The sequence below is a fragment of the Arvicola amphibius genome, chromosome X (genome assembly GCF_903992535.2).
Source record: "Arvicola amphibius chromosome X, mArvAmp1.2, whole genome shotgun sequence".
In the NCBI taxonomy this organism is placed as follows: Eukaryota; Metazoa; Chordata; class Mammalia; order Rodentia; family Cricetidae; genus Arvicola; species Arvicola amphibius.
Window position 1 is genome coordinate 98,892,530 of NC_052065.1, and position 5,361 is coordinate 98,897,890.

A 5,361-nucleotide genomic window follows, 5' to 3' on the forward strand; every position below is an offset into this window, starting at 1 on the left:
AAAAGTGAAAATACAGATATTCAACTTAATTATGTCTTTACAAAATTTCATTTAGAGTCTTATAATTAATATTATATACTAAAGGGTATTTCCTTTGATTCTTCACTAGACTCAAAATCTTGTTTTCTAACATTCAAATTTTAATGTATATTAACTACAGTGTAATAAACATTATTTCAGATGCAATATATAAAACATATATATAATATAACACATATAATGTATAACTAATAATATATATGTGATATCCCCTAATAGAGGACCTTAACGACTGAGAAAAGAACGTCCAAAAACAATTCCTGAGTATTTTGATCTGTTGTTGTTTTTTGTTCTTGGAGACAAAGTGCTAAATACATTATGTTAAACATAAAGTATATTATTGCTGATATTAAGCAACAAAAATGTTAAAATGAGATTTACACTATACACAGTTCAATTCCATGAAAGAAGGAGAGAATGTGGAAATACACTGACACCTGATTTTTGGTATGTGGTTAGCCTTAACTTTGTTAATGTAAATATATAATAAGGTCAAAAAGGAATGGATTACTCTAAGATCTTTGAATCTTAGAATAATTTTTGTTCTAGACATCTTTCATTCAGTGCTATGAAGACTTCATAGTTATGGAGAGCAAGACTTTAAGAAATGTAAAAACTAAGTTGATGATCTATGTCCTTATGCAAGCTCATTCTAATCGAAAAACAAGTAAACAAAGTGATGAAATCATGTGAGCAGGTTAGTCGTATTTATTTCTCTAGTGTAACTGGAGTGTATTTACTCCAATTCTTCCAATGAAACTCAACCCATATAATCTATGATTAACATATACATTGGAAGTGAGTACTCTAGAGGTGCCAAAGCTGCTCTCCCACAGGGTACAGGAACAAGCTACATACAAAGTGGCTGTGGTCTAGTGAGGGTGGGCGGGGCAGAAAAAAGCTGCCAAGGGAACCAATGGGTCGATCCAGGCTACGCAATAAAGGGAGGGCAGCACAGCCATGGAGGGTAATTGCGGCCGCTAATCCAGTCTGTTCGGGGGCCATTGGCAAGAGAGGTGTAAGGAGGAGCCATTCTGGCCCTCCGCACCCTGTGCCATCTCCACCATGCAGGCCGGGGAAGACAGCTCGCGTTCTCCCACCTTGCCAGTGCCCCGCAGAGGGAGGAGATCCAGTAGGGTTCCAAGCCCTCGGTGTCGGCCTTTTTCGCGGGAGCGAGGAGTTAGAGGATATGGGACATTCTGCAACCCTCCTGGCCCAACTCAAGTATTTCTACGATGCACAGATGCTGTGTGATGTGACTATCGAGGTGGTGACACCTGGCAGCGAGCCTGGCACCGGGCGCCTCTTCTCGTGCAACCGCAACGTGCTGGCAGCAGCCGTGTCCCTACTTCAAAACCATGTTTTCAAGCGGTATGTACGAGAGCCAGCATGACAGGGTGACCATCCATGCTGTGGATGCTGAGTGCTTCGAAGTTTTGGTCAACTACTTTACACTGGTCAACTTGTCCCTTACTGAGGCCAATGTGCAGCACTTGTACGTGGCCTCAGATATGTTCCAACTTCTGTATGTGCGGGAAGCCTGTGCTTCCTTCATGGCTCGCCGGCTGACCTGACCAACTGCACGGCCATCCTCAAGTTTGCTGATGCTTTTGAGGACCGCATGCTGCGCTCACAGACCCAGGCCTTCATAGCTTCCCACTTCCAGCAGCTCAGCAGGATGGGTTCCATTCTGGAGGAGACACTGGCAGATCTGACCCTGGTGCAGCTGTTGGAGATCCTGAGTCTAGATGGTCTGGATGTAGAGAGTGAGAAGACGGTCTGTCATGTGGCCGTCCAGTGGCTCGAGGCTTGCTCCTGAAAGAGCGGGGCCCCAGTGCTGCAGCAATCTTTAATTGTATTCGTTGGGCACTCTTCCGTGCAGAAGATCAGGACTAACCTGGAAGGGCTACTGACCAATCCTGTGGTGGAGAAGTAATGCCTGGACATTATTGCAGGGGCCCTCCTGCAGCTTGCGTTTTGGTGATCCGTCCTACAAGGCAGTGGCATCCCCGCCAGATAGCAGCAAAAGCTGCAGTAGCAGCAGTTCTGTTGTTTCTGTAGCTGAAAATCCACCCCGAAGGTTGGGTATGTGTGCCAAGGAGATGGTATAATCTTTTTTGGACACCCCAGAGATCCTTTTCTCTGCTATGACCCTTATTCAGAAGATATTTACACAATGCCATCTCCTTTGACCAGCTTGGCACATATTCATAACATCACCTCCTCGGCTGTTTGTGTCTCTCCAGACCATGACATCTATCTTGCTGCCCAGTCCAGGAAAGACATATGGGTCTATAAACCAGCCCAAAATTGTTGGCATCAACTGGAAGACCGCTTGCTGTGTCGGGAGGGCATGGACGTTGCATACCTGGACGGGTACATTTACATTTTGGGCGGGCGAAATCCGATTACAGGAGCTAAAGCGAGGGAAGTGGAATGCTATAGTGTTCAGAGGAAGGAGTGGGCACTAGTCGCTCCTATACCCCATTCATTTTATTCCTTCGAACTAATAGTAGTTCAGAATTGTCTTTATGCTGTCAACAGTAAGCGCATGGTCTGCTATGATCCTAACCAAAATATGTGGCTGAATTGTGCGTCTCTTAAGCGAAATGACTTTCAGGATGCCTGCGTCTTCAAAGACGAAATCTATTGTATTTGTGACACCCCAGTCGTGAAGGTCTACAACCCAGCCAGAGGAAAGTGGAGACAGATTTGTAATATTCCAATGGACTCCGAAATCCACAACTACCAGATTGTCAGTTATAATCAAAAGTTGCTGCTCATCACTGCTACCACCCCCTCAGTGGAAAAAGAACGTGTGATAGTCTATGAATATGATACTAAAGAAAACCAATGGATTAAAATAGGTACCATCTTAGATCTTGTGAAGTTTTTCTCTGGCTTTATATTGCTTGAGTGCTAGAGTTTATCCTTCCTATCTCGAACCTGGTCAAAATGCAATCACTGATGAAGATGATGCATCGAGTGACTCTAGCACTGAGTGGGCCTTCTACGAATTCAATGACTCGGACTCTGAATCAGGAAAGTTCCAGTTCCCTTTCTGAAGATGAAGTGTGGCTTCAGGTTGCACCTCGACAAAATACACCAGGTAAGCAGGGTTCTTTTGTAAAGCTTTTGAGACAGATAAGATATTTCTACTGTATGGAATGTATCTTCAAATGCTTACCTCATTTTTCAATAAAAGACAAGGTGATTAGGTCTATAGATTCGTTTAGAAATATTAATGCAATATATAAAATTTATAGATTTAGACATAAAATCAACTATTTCAATAATTATCTGTGTTGAAAGCCCGTAATAAAATAAGGATAGTGAACTGTTAGTGAATTTGTTGTTTCTGTTAATTAGTATGTTTAGATTATGATTTTCCTAATTTAGTAAATTTTGCGGGCTGGAGAGATGGCTCAGAGGTTAATGAGCATTGCCTGCTCTTCCAGAGGTCCTGAGTTCATTCCAGCAACCCACATGGTGGCTCATAACCCATCTGTAATGGGGTCTGGTGCCCTCTTCTGGCTGCAGACATACACACAGACAGAATATGTATACATAATAATAAATTAAATTTTTAAAAAATTGCCTAGTGCTACAAGATCTTAAATTGTAATTTCTTACTAGGAAAAATGGACTGATGATTTTGAAAGTGTTAACATGCTCCTTCAGAGTAATGAAAGGTTTTTAAGTAGGATTTTAGTGTCTTAGTTATAATTTGTTAAAATTTAGCATGCTCAACTTTCTGCAAAGAAATAAATGTTAGTAGGTTACCAAATAGCAAATTAATTGTTGAATGTATTCAGTGGACTTAACACAGCCAAAGAAAAATCTGAAACTCAGGATTTCATTGTTTTTATAGAACTTCAGTTTTTACTTAACATTTAAAATTATGTATGTGCTGAATATAACCTATTTCTTATCTTGAAAATAAAAAAAATCTAGTAGTTTCACCAATTTAAGCACCTATTAAATCAAAAAAAGGAGAGAGAAAATGGTAACTTACTTTATAAGGTTACAGTTTTGATCAGCACATAGTAAATGCTTTGTTAACCCAGAGGAACAGCTCTTTTCTTGACTGGACATGATTAAATAAATAAAATTTTTATTGGTCATGTAAGTCTAAAACGTTTGTTTGCTTTCCTAAAATATTTTGGCTATATAGTTTTAGTATTCATCTTAGAGGTTTTATCATCAGAATGTGATTTATTCTTTAATGTATGTGAAGTAATATTGATTTGAAAATAAGCTAAAGAGAGTATTTTATTGCAACCAGTAGTTGTAGTGTTTATTAACTCAAGTTAAGTGCCAGCAAAGAAATTTAAACTCAAGCTGTGTAGAGAACTGTTTTGTGTAATGTTGAAATATTGCCCATTTTTTATTTACTGTAATGTTCTTGATTTTTGGCCTTGAAGATATTTTTGTATTAAAATTTGAGAGCTAAAGAACTGAAGTAGATGGTGGGTGGCATTTGGAGCCAGTAGTTAAAGTATGTTTCCCTCATTTCTTCCCCTACCAGTGCTGTACATAGTCATTTAATTATGGTGTCTTGTTCTATTTTGTATTTTTCTGTGAGTTATACTCCAGTTTTTATTTCAGTTACCATATATAAGAGAAAGTCCAGAAATAGTAACCACATAAAACTGGCATTTTTATGTTATAGGTGCTTACCTTTTGAAAGTTACTAATACATATGGATGTCATAATACATATGCATGATAAATGGTGTATATATACAAATGTTTTCTGCTATATAAAGTTTTCTATACTCTTTTAGAATTATCTTCCTGAATCTTTCTTCAATAACATGCAAATTCCTCTTTATTCTCTAGTGACAAAATGATAATCTCTGATAGAAGACAGAAGAATCTGCTCCAATCCAGGGAAGTGAATTTGAATGAAAAACAGTAAAAAGTAAAATGATAAAGGCAAAACAAAATGTCACATATAATGTATTATTTATCACTTTGAATAGTTGCAATGAGAGTGTAAAACATTCATCTCAGCAGGATTTCTGTTGAGGTGTGTTTTCTTGACTCTTCTAAAGTGTAGGTAGGCTTTAGTGGCCTCAGTAAGCTCTTTTCCATCTGTATCAGGAATGGTTGTAAGAACTACTCCTTACTTAGAAAGCTACATTTCCCTGTGTGGGGGGCCAATTTTTTCTTCCCCAGTAACTTTAGTTGATAATTGATGTTTTCTAAGGTGAAAACATTGGTAATGCTTATCTCAACCAGATTATTCATCTGCACAATTAAGATCTGCAATTGGTGAATAAAAGGCAGATTCTCAAATTGATCATTTCTCAACTCTTTG

At 38.9% G+C, this 5,361-nt stretch overlaps 1 pseudogene; it reads left to right on the forward strand.

Annotated features, from left to right (window-relative positions):
* The first annotated feature begins 1,104 nt into the window (after nucleotides 1-1,104).
* Nucleotides 1,105-4,767, forward strand: LOC119804406 (annotated as a pseudogene).
* The last annotated feature ends 594 nt before the right edge of the window (nucleotides 4,768-5,361 follow it).